This window comes from Megalopta genalis, unplaced genomic scaffold, assembly GCF_051020955.1.
Source record: "Megalopta genalis isolate 19385.01 unplaced genomic scaffold, iyMegGena1_principal scaffold1210, whole genome shotgun sequence".
NCBI classification, from domain to species: Eukaryota; Metazoa; Arthropoda; class Insecta; order Hymenoptera; family Halictidae; genus Megalopta; species Megalopta genalis.
This window is the reverse complement of record NW_027477279.1, coordinates 40001-57500: the sequence shown is the minus strand read 5'-3', so window position 1 is coordinate 57500 and position 17500 is coordinate 40001.

Below are 17500 nucleotides of genomic sequence, written 5' to 3'. Positions count from 1 at the left end.
TTCTAAATGCTTAATCCCTATGTAAAAAAGTTATTTAAGCAAGAATATGTAATTGAAAAAAATTAGAAAAATTTATTTTAGCCGTAAATCGAAAATAATGGGGACACCGGAGCTGTTCGAAGCGCCGAGACGCGCCGCGTACGGCCGAATATTTTCTAAGTCCCAACGTACCGATCAAGAGTAAAGTACCATTTTCCTACATTAGATTTCGTTCTAAATGCTTAATCCCTATGTAAAAACGTTAGTTAAGCAAGAATATCGTATTTTTAAAAAAATCTAATGATACGATTTTCCAGAAAATTGAAAAAACCGAAAAATGTCAAGAGTAAAGTGCCATTTTCTGACATTAGATTTCGTTCTAAATGCTTAATCCCTATGTAGAAACGTTAGTTAAGCAAGAATATCGTATTTTTAAAAAAATCTAATGATAGGATTTTTCAGAAAATTGAAAAAACCGTAAAATGTCAAGAGTAAAGTGCCCTTATTTTAAACAATGTATCGTTCTAAATGCTTAATCCCTATGTAAAAAAGTTATTTTAGCAGGAATATGTTATTGAAAAAAATTAGAAAAATTTATTTTAGCCGTAAATCGAAAATAATGGGGACACCGGAGCTGTTCGAAGCGCCGAGCGCGCCGCGTACGCCCGAATATTTTCAAAGTCCCAACGTACCGATCAAGAGTAAAGTACCATTTTCCTACATTAGATTTCGTTCTAAATGCTTAATCCCTATGTAAAAACGTTAGTTAAGCAAGAATATCGTATTTTAAAAAAAATCTAATGATAGGATTTTCCAGAAAATTGAAAAAACCGAAAAATGTCAAGAGTAAAGTGCCATTTTCTGACATTAGATTTCGTTCTAAATGCTTAATCCCTATGTAGAAAGGTTAGTTAAGCAAGATTATCGTATTTTTAAAAAAATCTAATGATAGGATTTTTCAGAAAATTGAAAAAACCGTAAAATGTCAAGAGTAAAGTGCCCTTATTTTAAACATTATATCGTTCTAAATGCTTAATCCCTATGTAAAAAAGTTATCTAAGCAAGAATATGTTATTGAATAAAATGAGAAAAATTTATTTTAGCCGTAAATCGAAAATAATGGGTCGAGCGAATCGGTCGATTGCGCCGAGACGCGCTATGATGCAACAGACGAGCGATTGGAACGCCCGAATATTTTCAAAGTCCCAACGTACCGATCAAGAGTAAAGTACCATTTTCCTACATTAGATTTCGTTCTAAATGCTTAATCCCTATGTAAAAACGTTAGTTAAGCAAGAATATCGTATTTTTAAAAAAATCTAATGATAGGATTTTCCAGAAAATTGAAAAAACCGAAAAATGTCAAGAGTAAAGTGCCATTTTCTGACATTAGATTTCGTTCTAAATGCTTAATCCCTATGTAGAAACGTTAGTTAAGCAAGAATATCGTATTTTTAAAAAAATCTAATGATAGGATTTTTCAGAAAATTGAAAAAACCGTAAAATGTCAAGAGTAAAGTGCCCTTACTTTAAACAATGCATCGTTCTAAATGCTTAATCCCTATGTAAAAAAGTTATTTAAGCAGGAATATGTTATTGAAAAAAATTAGAAAAATTTATTTTAGCCGTAAATCGAAAATAATGGATCGAGCGAATCGGTCGATTGCGCCGAGACGCGCTATGATGCAACAGACGAGCGATTGGAACCCCCGAATATTTTCAAAGTCCCAACGTACCGATCAAGAGTAAAGTACCATTTTCCTACATTAGATTTCGTTCTAAATGCTTAATCCCTATGTAAAAACGTTAGTTAAGCAAGAATATCGTATTTTTAAAAAAATCTAATGATACGATTTTCCAGAAAATTGAAAAAACCGAAAAATGTCAAGAGTAAAGTGCCATTTTCTGACATTAGATTTCGTTCTAAATGCTTAATCCCTATGTAGAAACGTTAGTTAAGCAAGAATATCGTATTTTTAAAAAAATCTAATGATAGGATTTTTCAGAAAATTGAAAAAACCGTAAAATGTCAAGAGTAAAGTGCCCTTACTTTAAACAATGTATCGTTCTAAATGCTTAATCCCTATGTAAAAAAGTTATTTAAGCAGGAATATGTTATTGAAAAAAATTAGAAAAATTTATTTTAGCCGTAAATCGAAAATAATGGATCGAGCGAATCGGTCGATTGCGCCGAGACGCGCTATGATGCAACAGACGAGCGATTGGAACCCCCGAATATTTTCAAAGTCCCAACGTACCGATCAAGAGTAAAGTACCATTTTCCTACATTAGATTTCGTTCTAAATGCTTAATCCCTATGTAAAAACGTTAGTTAAGCAAGAATATCGTATTTTTAAAAAAATCTAATGATACGATTTTCCAGAAAATTGAAAAAACCGAAAAATGTCAAGAGTAAAGTGCCATTTTCTGACATTAGATTTCGTTCTAAATGCTTAATCCCTATGTAGAAAGGTTAGTTAAGCAAGATTATCGTATTTTTAAAAAAATCTAATGATAGGATTTTTCAGAAAATTGAAAAAACCGTAAAATGTCAAGAGTAAAGTGCCCTTATTTTAAACATTATATCGTTCTAAATGCTTAATCCCTATGTAAAAAAGTTATCTAAGCAAGAATATGTTATTGAATAAAATGAGAAAAATTTATTTTAGCCGTAAATCGAAAATAATGGGTCGAGCGAATCGGTCGATTGCGCCGAGACGCGCTATGATGCAACAGACGAGCGATTGGAACGCCCGAATATTTTCAAAGTCCCAACGTACCGATCAAGAGTAAAGTACCATTTTCCTACATTAGATTTCGTTCTAAATGCTTAATCCCTATGTAAAAACGTTAGTTAAGCAAGAATATCGTATTTTTAAAAAAATCTAATGATAGGATTTTCCAGAAAATTGAAAAAACCGAAAAATGTCAAGAGTAAAGTGCCATTTTCTGACATTAGATTTCGTTCTAAATGCTTAATCCCTATGTAGAAACGTTAGTTAAGCAAGAATATCGTATTTTTAAAAAAATCTAATGATAGGATTTTTCAGAAAATTGAAAAAACCGTAAAATGTCAAGAGTAAAGTGCCCTTACTTTAAACAATGCATCGTTCTAAATGCTTAATCCCTATGTAAAAAAGTTATTTAAGCAGGAATATGTTATTGAAAAAAATTAGAAAAATTTATTTTAGCCGTAAATCGAAAATAATGGATCGAGCGAATCGGTCGATTGCGCCGAGACGCGCTATGATGCAACAGACGAGCGATTGGAACCCCCGAATATTTTCAAAGTCCCAACGTACCGATCAAGAGTAAAGTACCATTTTCCTACATTAGATTTCGTTCTAAATGCTTAATCCCTATGTAAAAACGTTAGTTAAGCAAGAATATCGTATTTTTAAAAAAATCTAATGATACGATTTTCCAGAAAATTGAAAAAACCGAAAAATGTCAAGAGTAAAGTGCCATTTTCTGACATTAGATTTCGTTCTAAATGCTTAATCCCTATGTAGAAACGTTAGTTAAGCAAGAATATCGTATTTTTAAAAAAATCTAATGATAGGATTTTTCAGAAAATTGAAAAAACCGTAAAATGTCAAGAGTAAAGTGCCCTTACTTTAAACAATGTATCGTTCTAAATGCTTAATCCCTATGTAAAAAAGTTATTTAAGCAGGAATATGTTATTGAAAAAAATTAGAAAAATTTATTTTAGCCGTAAATCGAAAATAATGGATCGAGCGAATCGGTCGATTGCGCCGAGACGCGCTATGATGCAACAGACGAGCGATTGGAACCCCCGAATATTTTCAAAGTCCCAACGTACCGATCAAGAGTAAAGTACCATTTTCCTACATTAGATTTCGTTCTAAATGCTTAATCCCTATGTAAAAACGTTAGTTAAGCAAGAATATCGTATTTTTAAAAAAATCTAATGATACGATTTTCCAGAAAATTGAAAAAACCGAAAAATGTCAAGAGTAAAGTGCCATTTTCTGACATTAGATTTCGTTCTAAATGCTTAATCCCTATGTAGAAACGTTAGTTAAGCAAGAATATCGTATTTTTAAAAAAATCTAATGATAGGATTTTTCAGAAAATTGAAAAAACCGTAAAATGTCAAGAGTAAAGTGCCCTTATTTTAAACAATGTATCGTTCTAAATGCTTAATCCCTATGTAAAAAAGTTATTTTAGCAGGAATATGTTATTGAAAAAAATTAGAAAAATTTATTTTAGCCGTAAATCGAAAATAATGGGGACACCGGAGCTGTTCGAAGCGCCGAGCGCGCCGCGTACGCCCGAATATTTTCAAAGTCCCAACGTACCGATCAAGAGTAAAGTACCATTTTCCTACATTAGATTTCGTTCTAAATGCTTAATCCCTATGTAAAAACGTTAGTTAAGCAAGAATATCGTATTTTTAAAAAAATCTAATGATAGGATTTTCCAGAAAATTGAAAAAACCGAAAAATGTCAAGAGTAAAGTGCCATTTTCTGACATTAGATTTCGTTCTAAATGCTTAATCCCTATGTAGAAAGGTTAGTTAAGCAAGATTATCGTATTTTTAAAAAAATCTAATGATAGGATTTTTCAGAAAATTGAAAAAACCGTAAAATGTCAAGAGTAAAGTGCCCTTATTTTAAACATTATATCGTTCTAAATGCTTAATCCCTATGTAAAAAAGTTATCTAAGCAAGAATATGTTATTGAATAAAATGAGAAAAATTTATTTTAGCCGTAAATCGAAAATAATGGGTCGAGCGAATCGGTCGATTGCGCCGAGACGCGCTATGATGCAACAGACGAGCGATTGGAACGCCCGAATATTTTCAAAGTCCCAACGTACCGATCAAGAGTAAAGTACCATTTTCCTACATTAGATTTCGTTCTAAATGCTTAATCCCTATGTAAAAACGTTAGTTAAGCAAGAATATCGTATTTTTAAAAAAATCTAATGATACGATTTTCCAGAAAATTGAAAAAACCGAAAAATGTCAAGAGTAAAGTGCCATTTTCTGACATTAGATTTCGTTCTAAATGCTTAATCCCTATGTAGAAACGTTAGTTAAGCAAGAATATCGTATTTTTAAAAAAATCTAATGATAGGATTTTTCAGAAAATTGAAAAAACCGTAAAATGTCAAGAGTAAAGTGCCCTTACTTTAAACAATGTATCGTTCTAAATGCTTAATCCCTATGTAAAAAAGTTATTTAAGCAGGAATATGTTATTGAAAAAAATTAGAAAAATTTATTTTAGCCGTAAATCGAAAATAATGGATCGAGCGAATCGGTCGATTGCGCCGAGACGCGCTATGATGCAACAGACGAGCGATTGGAACCCCCGAATATTTTCAAAGTCCCAACGTACCGATCAAGAGTAAAGTACCATTTTCCTACATTAGATTTCGTTCTAAATGCTTAATCCCTATGTAAAAACGTTAGTTAAGCAAGAATATCGTATTTTTAAAAAAATCTAATGATACGATTTTCCAGAAAATTGAAAAAACCGAAAAATGTCAAGAGTAAAGTGCCATTTTCTGACATTAGATTTCGTTCTAAATGCTTAATCCCTATGTAGAAAGGTTAGTTAAGCAAGATTATCGTATTTTTAAAAAAATCTAATGATAGGATTTTTCAGAAAATTGAAAAAACCGTAAAATGTCAAGAGTAAAGTGCCCTTATTTTAAACATTATATCGTTCTAAATGCTTAATCCCTATGTAAAAAAGTTATCTAAGCAAGAATATGTTATTGAATAAAATGAGAAAAATTTATTTTAGCCGTAAATCGAAAATAATGGGTCGAGCGAATCGGTCGATTGCGCCGAGACGCGCTATGATGCAACAGACGAGCGATTGGAACGCCCGAATATTTTCAAAGTCCCAACGTACCGATCAAGAGTAAAGTACCATTTTCCTACATTAGATTTCGTTCTAAATGCTTAATCCCTATGTAAAAACGTTAGTTAAGCAAGAATATCGTATTTTTAAAAAAATCTAATGATAGGATTTTCCAGAAAATTGAAAAAACCGAAAAATGTCAAGAGTAAAGTGCCATTTTCTGACATTAGATTTCGTTCTAAATGCTTAATCCCTATGTAGAAACGTTAGTTAAGCAAGAATATCGTATTTTTAAAAAAATCTAATGATAGGATTTTTCAGAAAATTGAAAAAACCGTAAAATGTCAAGAGTAAAGTGCCCTTACTTTAAACAATGCATCGTTCTAAATGCTTAATCCCTATGTAAAAAAGTTATTTAAGCAGGAATATGTTATTGAAAAAAATTAGAAAAATTTATTTTAGCCGTAAATCGAAAATAATGGATCGAGCGAATCGGTCGATTGCGCCGAGACGCGCTATGATGCAACAGACGAGCGATTGGAACCCCCGAATATTTTCAAAGTCCCAACGTACCGATCAAGAGTAAAGTACCATTTTCCTACATTAGATTTCGTTCTAAATGCTTAATCCCTATGTAAAAACGTTAGTTAAGCAAGAATATCGTATTTTTAAAAAAATCTAATGATACGATTTTCCAGAAAATTGAAAAAACCGAAAAATGTCAAGAGTAAAGTGCCATTTTCTGACATTAGATTTCGTTCTAAATGCTTAATCCCTATGTAGAAACGTTAGTTAAGCAAGAATATCGTATTTTTAAAAAAATCTAATGATAGGATTTTTCAGAAAATTGAAAAAACCGTAAAATGTCAAGAGTAAAGTGCCCTTACTTTAAACAATGTATCGTTCTAAATGCTTAATCCCTATGTAAAAAAGTTATTTAAGCAGGAATATGTTATTGAAAAAAATTAGAAAAATTTATTTTAGCCGTAAATCGAAAATAATGGATCGAGCGAATCGGTCGATTGCGCCGAGACGCGCTATGATGCAACAGACGAGCGATTGGAACCCCCGAATATTTTCAAAGTCCCAACGTACCGATCAAGAGTAAAGTACCATTTTCCTACATTAGATTTCGTTCTAAATGCTTAATCCCTATGTAAAAACGTTAGTTAAGCAAGAATATCGTATTTTTAAAAAAATCTAATGATACGATTTTCCAGAAAATTGAAAAAACCGAAAAATGTCAAGAGTAAAGTGCCATTTTCTGACATTAGATTTCGTTCTAAATGCTTAATCCCTATGTAGAAACGTTAGTTAAGCAAGAATATCGTATTTTTAAAAAAATCTAATGATAGGATTTTTCAGAAAATTGAAAAAACCGTAAAATGTCAAGAGTAAAGTGCCCTTATTTTAAACAATGTATCGTTCTAAATGCTTAATCCCTATGTAAAAAAGTTATTTTAGCAGGAATATGTTATTGAAAAAAATTAGAAAAATTTATTTTAGCCGTAAATCGAAAATAATGGGGACACCGGAGCTGTTCGAAGCGCCGAGCGCGCCGCGTACGCCCGAATATTTTCAAAGTCCCAACGTACCGATCAAGAGTAAAGTACCATTTTCCTACATTAGATTTCGTTCTAAATGCTTAATCCCTATGTAAAAACGTTAGTTAAGCAAGAATATCGTATTTTTAAAAAAATCTAATGATAGGATTTTCCAGAAAATTGAAAAAACCGAAAAATGTCAAGAGTAAAGTGCCATTTTCTGACATTAGATTTCGTTCTAAATGCTTAATCCCTATGTAGAAAGGTTAGTTAAGCAAGATTATCGTATTTTTAAAAAAATCTAATGATAGGATTTTTCAGAAAATTGAAAAAACCGTAAAATGTCAAGAGTAAAGTGCCCTTATTTTAAACATTATATCGTTCTAAATGCTTAATCCCTATGTAAAAAAGTTATCTAAGCAAGAATATGTTATTGAATAAAATGAGAAAAATTTATTTTAGCCGTAAATCGAAAATAATGGGTCGAGCGAATCGGTCGATTGCGCCGAGACGCGCTATGATGCAACAGACGAGCGATTGGAACGCCCGAATATTTTCAAAGTCCCAACGTACCGATCAAGAGTAAAGTACCATTTTCCTACATTAGATTTCGTTCTAAATGCTTAATCCCTATGTAAAAACGTTAGTTAAGCAAGAATATCGTATTTTTAAAAAAATCTAATGATAGGATTTTCCAGAAAATTGAAAAAACCGAAAAATGTCAAGAGTAAAGTGCCATTTTCTGACATTAGATTTCGTTCTAAATGCTTAATCCCTATGTAGAAACGTTAGTTAAGCAAGAATATCGTATTTTTAAAAAAATCTAATGATAGGATTTTTCAGAAAATTGAAAAAACCGTAAAATGTCAAGAGTAAAGTGCCCTTACTTTAAACAATGCATCGTTCTAAATGCTTAATCCCTATGTAAAAAAGTTATTTAAGCAGGAATATGTTATTGAAAAAAATTAGAAAAATTTATTTTAGCCGTAAATCGAAAATAATGGATCGAGCGAATCGGTCGATTGCGCCGAGACGCGCTATGATGCAACAGACGAGCGATTGGAACCCCCGAATATTTTCAAAGTCCCAACGTACCGATCAAGAGTAAAGTACCATTTTCCTACATTAGATTTCGTTCTAAATGCTTAATCCCTATGTAAAAACGTTAGTTAAGCAAGAATATCGTATTTTTAAAAAAATCTAATGATACGATTTTCCAGAAAATTGAAAAAACCGAAAAATGTCAAGAGTAAAGTGCCATTTTCTGACATTAGATTTCGTTCTAAATGCTTAATCCCTATGTAGAAACGTTAGTTAAGCAAGAATATCGTATTTTTAAAAAAATCTAATGATAGGATTTTTCAGAAAATTGAAAAAACCGTAAAATGTCAAGAGTAAAGTGCCCTTACTTTAAACAATGTATCGTTCTAAATGCTTAATCCCTATGTAAAAAAGTTATTTAAGCAGGAATATGTTATTGAAAAAAATTAGAAAAATTTATTTTAGCCGTAAATCGAAAATAATGGATCGAGCGAATCGGTCGATTGCGCCGAGACGCGCTATGATGCAACAGACGAGCGATTGGAACCCCCGAATATTTTCAAAGTCCCAACGTACCGATCAAGAGTAAAGTACCATTTTCCTACATTAGATTTCGTTCTAAATGCTTAATCCCTATGTAAAAACGTTAGTTAAGCAAGAATATCGTATTTTTAAAAAAATCTAATGATACGATTTTCCAGAAAATTGAAAAAACCGAAAAATGTCAAGAGTAAAGTGCCATTTTCTGACATTAGATTTCGTTCTAAATGCTTAATCCCTATGTAGAAAGGTTAGTTAAGCAAGATTATCGTATTTTTAAAAAAATCTAATGATAGGATTTTTCAGAAAATTGAAAAAACCGTAAAATGTCAAGAGTAAAGTGCCCTTATTTTAAACATTATATCGTTCTAAATGCTTAATCCCTATGTAAAAAAGTTATCTAAGCAAGAATATGTTATTGAATAAAATGAGAAAAATTTATTTTAGCCGTAAATCGAAAATAATGGGTCGAGCGAATCGGTCGATTGCGCCGAGACGCGCTATGATGCAACAGACGAGCGATTGGAACGCCCGAATATTTTCAAAGTCCCAACGTACCGATCAAGAGTAAAGTACCATTTTCCTACATTAGATTTCGTTCTAAATGCTTAATCCCTATGTAAAAACGTTAGTTAAGCAAGAATATCGTATTTTTAAAAAAATCTAATGATAGGATTTTCCAGAAAATTGAAAAAACCGAAAAATGTCAAGAGTAAAGTGCCATTTTCTGACATTAGATTTCGTTCTAAATGCTTAATCCCTATGTAGAAACGTTAGTTAAGCAAGAATATCGTATTTTTAAAAAAATCTAATGATAGGATTTTTCAGAAAATTGAAAAAACCGTAAAATGTCAAGAGTAAAGTGCCCTTACTTTAAACAATGCATCGTTCTAAATGCTTAATCCCTATGTAAAAAAGTTATTTAAGCAGGAATATGTTATTGAAAAAAATTAGAAAAATTTATTTTAGCCGTAAATCGAAAATAATGGATCGAGCGAATCGGTCGATTGCGCCGAGACGCGCTATGATGCAACAGACGAGCGATTGGAACCCCCGAATATTTTCAAAGTCCCAACGTACCGATCAAGAGTAAAGTACCATTTTCCTACATTAGATTTCGTTCTAAATGCTTAATCCCTATGTAAAAACGTTAGTTAAGCAAGAATATCGTATTTTTAAAAAAATCTAATGATACGATTTTCCAGAAAATTGAAAAAACCGAAAAATGTCAAGAGTAAAGTGCCATTTTCTGACATTAGATTTCGTTCTAAATGCTTAATCCCTATGTAGAAAGGTTAGTTAAGCAAGATTATCGTATTTTTAAAAAAATCTAATGATAGGATTTTTCAGAAAATTGAAAAAACCGTAAAATGTCAAGAGTAAAGTGCCCTTATTTTAAACATTATATCGTTCTAAATGCTTAATCCCTATGTAAAAAAGTTATCTAAGCAAGAATATGTTATTGAATAAAATGAGAAAAATTTATTTTAGCCGTAAATCGAAAATAATGGGTCGAGCGAATCGGTCGATTGCGCCGAGACGCGCTATGATGCAACAGACGAGCGATTGGAACGCCCGAATATTTTCAAAGTCCCAACGTACCGATCAAGAGTAAAGTACCATTTTCCTACATTAGATTTCGTTCTAAATGCTTAATCCCTATGTAAAAACGTTAGTTAAGCAAGAATATCGTATTTTTAAAAAAATCTAATGATAGGATTTTCCAGAAAATTGAAAAAACCGAGAAATGTCAAGAGTAAAGTGCCATTTTCTGACATTAGATTTCGTTCTAAATGCTTAATCCCTATGTAGAAACGTTAGTTAAGCAAGAATATCGTATTTTTAAAAAAATCTAATGATAGGATTTTTCAGAAAATTGAAAAAACCGTAAAATGTCAAGAGTAAAGTGCCCTTACTTTAAACAATGCATCGTTCTAAATGCTTAATCCCTATGTAAAAAAGTTATTTAAGCAGGAATATGTTATTGAAAAAAATTAGAAAAATTTATTTTAGCCGTAAATCGAAAATAATGGATCGAGCGAATCGGTCGATTGCGCCGAGACGCGCTATGATGCAACAGACGAGCGATTGGAACCCCCGAATATTTTCAAAGTCCCAACGTACCGATCAAGAGTAAAGTACCATTTTCCTACATTAGATTTCGTTCTAAATGCTTAATCCCTATGTAAAAACGTTAGTTAAGCAAGAATATCGTATTTTAAAAAAAATCTAATGATAGGATTTTCCAGAAAAATGAAAAAACCGAAAAATGTCAAGAGTAAAGTGCCATTTTCTGACATTAGATTTCGTTCTAAATGCTTAATCCCTATGTAGAAACGTTAGTTAAGCAAGAATATCGAATTTTTAAAAAAATCTAATGATAGGATTTTTCAGAAAATTGAAAAAACCGTAAAATGTCAAGAGTAAAGTGCCCTTACTTTAAACAATGTATCGTTCTAAATGCTTAATCCCTATGTAAAAAAGTTATTTAAGCAGGAATATGTTATTGAAAAAAATTAGAAAAATTTATTTTAGCCGTAAATCGAAAATAATGGGGACACCGGAGCTGTTCGAAGCGCCGAGCGCGCCGCGTACGCCCGAATATTTTCAAAGTCCCAACGTACCGATCAAGAGTAAAGTACCATTTTCCTACATTAGATTTCGTTCTAAATGCTTAATCCCTATGTAAAAACGTTAGTTAAGCAAGAATATCGTATTTTTAAAAAAATCTAATGATAGGATTTTCCAGAAAATTGAAAAAACCGAAAAATGTCAAGAGTAAAGTGCCATTTTCTGACATTAGATTTCGTTCTAAATGCTTAATCCCTATGTAGAAACGTTAGTTAAGCAAGAATATCGTATTTTTAAAAAAATCTAATGATAGGATTTTTCAGAAAATTGAAAAAACCGTAAAATGTCAAGAGTAAAGTGCCCTTATTTTAAACAATGTATCGTTCTAAATGCTTAATCCCTATGTAAAAAAGTTATTTAAGCAGGAATATGTTATTGAAAAAAATTAAAAAAATTTATTTTAGCCGTAAATCGAAAATAATGGATCGAGCGAATCGGTCGATTGCGCCGAGACGCGCTATGATGCAACAGACGAGCGATTGGAACGCCCGAATATTTTCAAAGTCCCAACGTACCGATCAAGAGTAAAGTGCCATTTTCTGACATTAGATTTCGTTCTAAATGCTTAATCCCTATGTAGAAACGTTAGTTAAGCAAGAATATCGTATTTTTAAAAAAATCTAATGATAGGATTTTTCAGAAAATTGAAAAAACCGTAAAATGTCAAGAGTAAAGTGCCCTTATTTTAAACAATGTATCGTTCTAAATGCTTAATCCCTATGTAAAAAAGTTATTTAAGCAGGAATATGTTATTGAAAAAAATTAGAAAAATTTATTTTAGCCGTAAATCGATAATAATGGATCGAGCGAATCGCTCGATTGCGCCGAGACGCGCTATGATGCAACAGACGAGCGATTGGAACGCCCGAATATTTTCAAAGTCCCAACGTACCGATCAAGAGTAAAGTACCATTTTCCTACATTAGATTTCGTTCTAAATGCTTAATCCCTATGTAGAAACGTTAGTTAAGCAAGAATATCGTATTTTTAAAAAAATCTAATGATAGGATTTTCCAGAAAATTGAAAAAACCGAAAAATGTCAAGAGTAAAGTGCCATTTTCTGACATTAGATTTCGTTCTAAATGCTTAATCCCTATGTAGAAACGTTAGTTAAGCAAGAATATCGTATTTTTAAAAAAATCTAATGATAGGATTTTTCAGAAGATTGAAAAAACCGTAAAATGTCAAGAGTAAAGTGCCCTTATTTTAAACAATGTATCGTTCTAAATGCTTAATCCCTATGTAAAAAAGTTATTTAAGCAGGAATATGTTATTGAAAAAAATTAGAAAAATTTATTTTAGCCGTAAATCGAAAATAATGGATCGAGCGAATCGGTCGATTGCGCCGAGACGCGCTATGATGCAACAGACGAGCGATTGGAACGCCCGAATATTTTCAAAGTCCCAACGTACCGATCAAGAGTAAAGTACCATTTTCCTACATTAGATTTCGTTCTAAATGCTTAATCCCTATGTAAAAACGTTAGTTAAGCAAGAATATCGTATTTTTAAAAAAATCTAATGATAGGATTTTCCAGAAAAATGAAAAAACCGAAAAATGTCAAGAGTAAAGTGCCATTTTCTGACATTAGATTTCGTTCTAAATGCTTAATCCCTATGTAGAAACGTTAGTTAAGCAAGAATATCGTATTTTTAAAAAAATCTAATGATAGGATTTTTCAGAAAATTGAAAAAACCGTAAAATGTCAAGAGTAAAGTGCCCTTATTTTAAACAATGTATCGTTCTAAATGCTTAATCCCTATGTAAAAAAGTTATTTAAGCAGGAATATGTTATTGAAAAAAATTAGAAAAATTTATTTTAGCCGTAAATCGAAAATAATGGATCGAGCGAATCGGTCGATTGCGCCGAGACGCGCTATGATGCAACAGACGAGCGATTGGAACCCCCGAATATTTTCAAAGTCCCAACGTACCGATCAAGAGTAAAGTACCATTTTCCTACATTAGATTTCGTTCTAAATGCTTAATCCCTATGTAAAAACGTTAGTTAAGCAAGAATATCGTATTTTAAAAAAAATCTAATGATAGGATTTTCCAGAAAAATGAAAAAACCGAAAAATGTCAAGAGTAAAGTGCCATTTTCTGACATTAGATTTCGTTCTAAATGCTTAATCCCTATGTAGAAACGTTAGTTAAGCAAGAATATCGTATTTTTAAAAAAATCTAATGATAGGATTTTCCAGAAAATTGAAAAAACCGAAAAATGTCAAGAGTAAAGTGCCCTTATTTTAAACATTATATCGTTCTAAATGCTTAATCCCTATGTAAAAAAGTTATCTAAGCAAGAATATGTTATTGAATAAAATGAGAAAAATTTATTTTAGCCGTAAATCGAAAATAATGGGTCGAGCGAATCGCTCGATTGCGCCGAGACGCGCTATGATGCAACAGACGAGCGATTGGAACGCCCGAATATTTTCAAAGTCCCAACGTACCGATCAAGAGTAAAGTACCATTTTCCTACATTAGATTTCGTTCTAAATGCTTAATCCCTATGTAGAAACGTTAGTTAAGCAAGAATATCGTATTTTTAAAAAAATCTAATGATAGGATTTTCCAGAAAATTGAAAAAACCGAAAAATGTCAAGAGTAAAGTGCCATTTTCTGACATTAGATTTCGTTCTAAATGCTTAATCCCTATGTAGAAACGTTAGTTAAGCAAGAATATCGTATTTTTAAAAAAATCTAATGATAGGATTTTTCAGAAAATTGAAAAAACCGTAAAATGTCAAGAGTAAAGTGCCCTTACTTTAAACAATGCATCGTTCTAAATGCTTAATCCCTATGTAAAAACGTTAGTTAAGCAAGAATATCGTATTTTTAAAAAAATCTAATGATAGGATTTTCCAGAAAATTGAAAAAACCGAAAAATGTCAAGAGTAAAGTGCCATTTTCTGACATTAGATTTCGTTCTAAATGCTTAATCCCTATGTAGAAACGTTAGTTAAGCAAGAATATCGTATTTTTAAAAAAATCTAATGATAGGATTTTTCAGAAAATTGAAAAAACCGTAAAATGTCAAGAGTAAAGTGCCCTTATTTTAAACAATGTATCGTTCTAAATGCTTAATCCCTATGTAAAAAAGTTATTTAAGCAGGAATATGTTATTGAAAAAAATTAGAAAAATTTATTTTAGCCGTAAATCGAAAATAATGGATCGAGCGAATCGCTCGATTGCGCCGAGACGCGCTATGATGCAACAGACGAGCGATTGGAACGCCCGAATATTTTCAAAGTCCCAACGTACCGATCAAGAGTAAAGTACCATTTTCCTACATTAGATTTCGTTCTAAATGCTTAATCCCTATGTAGAAACGTTAGTTAAGCAAGAATATCGTATTTTTAAAAAAATCTAATGATAGGATTTTTCAGAAGATTGAAAAAACCGTAAAATGTCAAGAGTAAAGTGCCCTTATTTTAAACAATGTATCGTTCTAAATGCTTAATCCCTATGTAAAAAAGTTATTTAAGCAGGAATATGTTATTGAAAAAAATTAGAAAAATTTATTTTAGCCGTAAATCGAAAAGAAGTCTGTTCGTTTCTCTGTCTCTCTCGCGCGATCGAACTATCGATGTTTCCCGACAAACTATTGGAAGTTTAATTAAATTTTATACATGAAATTACTCGTTTTGATCCCCGCTACACAGCCGTATACTTTTTATAATTTTGTGGAATCGGGAACCTTGAAATATTTAACATAACGCGGATCGACTGTCTCTGTCTCTTTCTAGATCGGAAGAATCGATGTTTCCCGGCAAACTATTGGGAGTTTAATTAAACTTTATACATGAAATTACTCGTTCTGATCCCCGCTACACAGCCGTATACTTTTTATAATTTTGTGGAATCGGGAACCTCGAAATATTTATCATAACGCGGATCGACTGTCTCTGTCTCTTTCTAGATCGGAAGAATCGATGTTTCCCGGCAAACTATTGGGAGTTTAATTAAACTTTATACATGAAATTACTCGTTTTGGTCCCCGCTACACAGCCGTATACTTTTTATAATTTTGTGGAATCGGGAACCTCGAAATATTTATCATAACGCGGATCGACTGTCTCTGTCTCTTTCTAGATCGGAAGAATCGATGTTTCCCGGCAAACTATTGGGAGTTTAATTAAACTTTATACATGAAATTACTCGTTCTGATCCCCGCTACACAGCCGTATACTTTTTATAATTTTGTGGAATCGGGAACCTTGAAATATTTAACATAACGCGGATCGACTGTCTCTGTCTCTTTCTAGATCGGAAGAATCGATGTTTCCCGGCAAACTATTGGGAGTTTAATTAAACTTTATACATGAAATTACTCGTTCTGATCCCCGCTACACAGCCGTATACTTTTTATAATTTTGTGGAATCGGGAACCTCGAAATATTTATCATAACGCGGATCGACTGTCTCTGTCTCTTTCTAGATCGGAATAATCGATGTTTCCCGGCAAACTATTGGGAGTTTAATTAAACTTTATACATGAAATTACTCGTTTTGGTCCCCGCTACACAGCCGTATACTTTTTATAATTTTATGGAATCGGGAACCTTGAAATATTTAACATAACGCGGATCGACTGTCTCTGTCTCTTTCTAGATCGGAATAATCGATGTTTCCCGGCAAACTAATGGGATATTAATTAAACTTTATACACGAAATTACTCGTTTTGATCCCTGCTACACAGCCGTATACTTTTTATAATTTTGTGGAATCGGGAACCTTGAAATATTTAACATAACGCGGATCGACTGTCTCTGTCTCTTTCTAGATCGGAATAATCGATGTTTCCCGGCAAACTAATGGGATATTAATTAAACTTTATACATGAAATTACTCGTTTTGGTCCCCGCTACACAGCCGTATACTTTTTATAATTTTATGGAATCGGGAACCTTGAAATATTTAACATAACGCGGATCGACTGTCTCTGTCTCTTTCTAGATCGGAATAATCGATGTTTCCCGGCAAACTATTGGGAGATTAATTAAACTTTATACACGAAATTACTCGTTTTGATCCCCGCTACACAGCCGTATACTTTTTATAATTTTGTGGAATCGGTAACCTGGAGATATTTAACATAACGCGGATCGTCTATCTCTGTCTCTTTCTAGATCGGAATAATCGATGTTTCCCGGCAAAGTAATGGGAGATTAATTAAACTTTATACACGAAATTACTCGTTTTGATCCCCGCTACACAGCCGTATACTTTTTATAATTTTGTGGAATCGGGAACCTTGAAATATTTAACATAACGCGGATCGACTGTCTCTGTCTCTTTCTAGATCGGAATAATCGATGTTTCCCGGCAAACTATTGGGAGTTTAATTAAACTTTATACATGAAATTACTCGTTTTGATCCCCGCTACACAGCCGTATACTTTTTATAATTTTGTGGAATCGGGAACCTTGAGATATTTAACATAACGCGGATCGACTGTCTCTGTCTCTTTCTAGATCGGAATAATCGATGTTTCCCGGCAAACTAATGGGAGTTTAATTAAACTTTATACACGAAATTACTCGTTTTGATCCCCGCTACACAGCCGTATACTTTTTATAATTTTGTGGAATCGGGAACCTTGAGATATTTAACATAACGCGGATCGACTGTCTCTGTCTCTTTCTAGATCGGAATTATCGATGTTTCCCGGAAACTAATGGGATATTAATTAAACTTTATACACGAAATTACTCGTTTTGGTCCCTGCTACACAGCCGTATACTTTTTATAATTTTGTGGAATCGGGAACCTTGAAATATTTAACATAACGCGGATCGACTGTCTCTCTCTCTTTCTAGATCGGAATAATCGATGTTTCCCGGCAAACTATTGGGAGATTAATTAAACTTTATACATGAAATTACTCGTTTTGGTCCCCGCTACACAGCCGTATA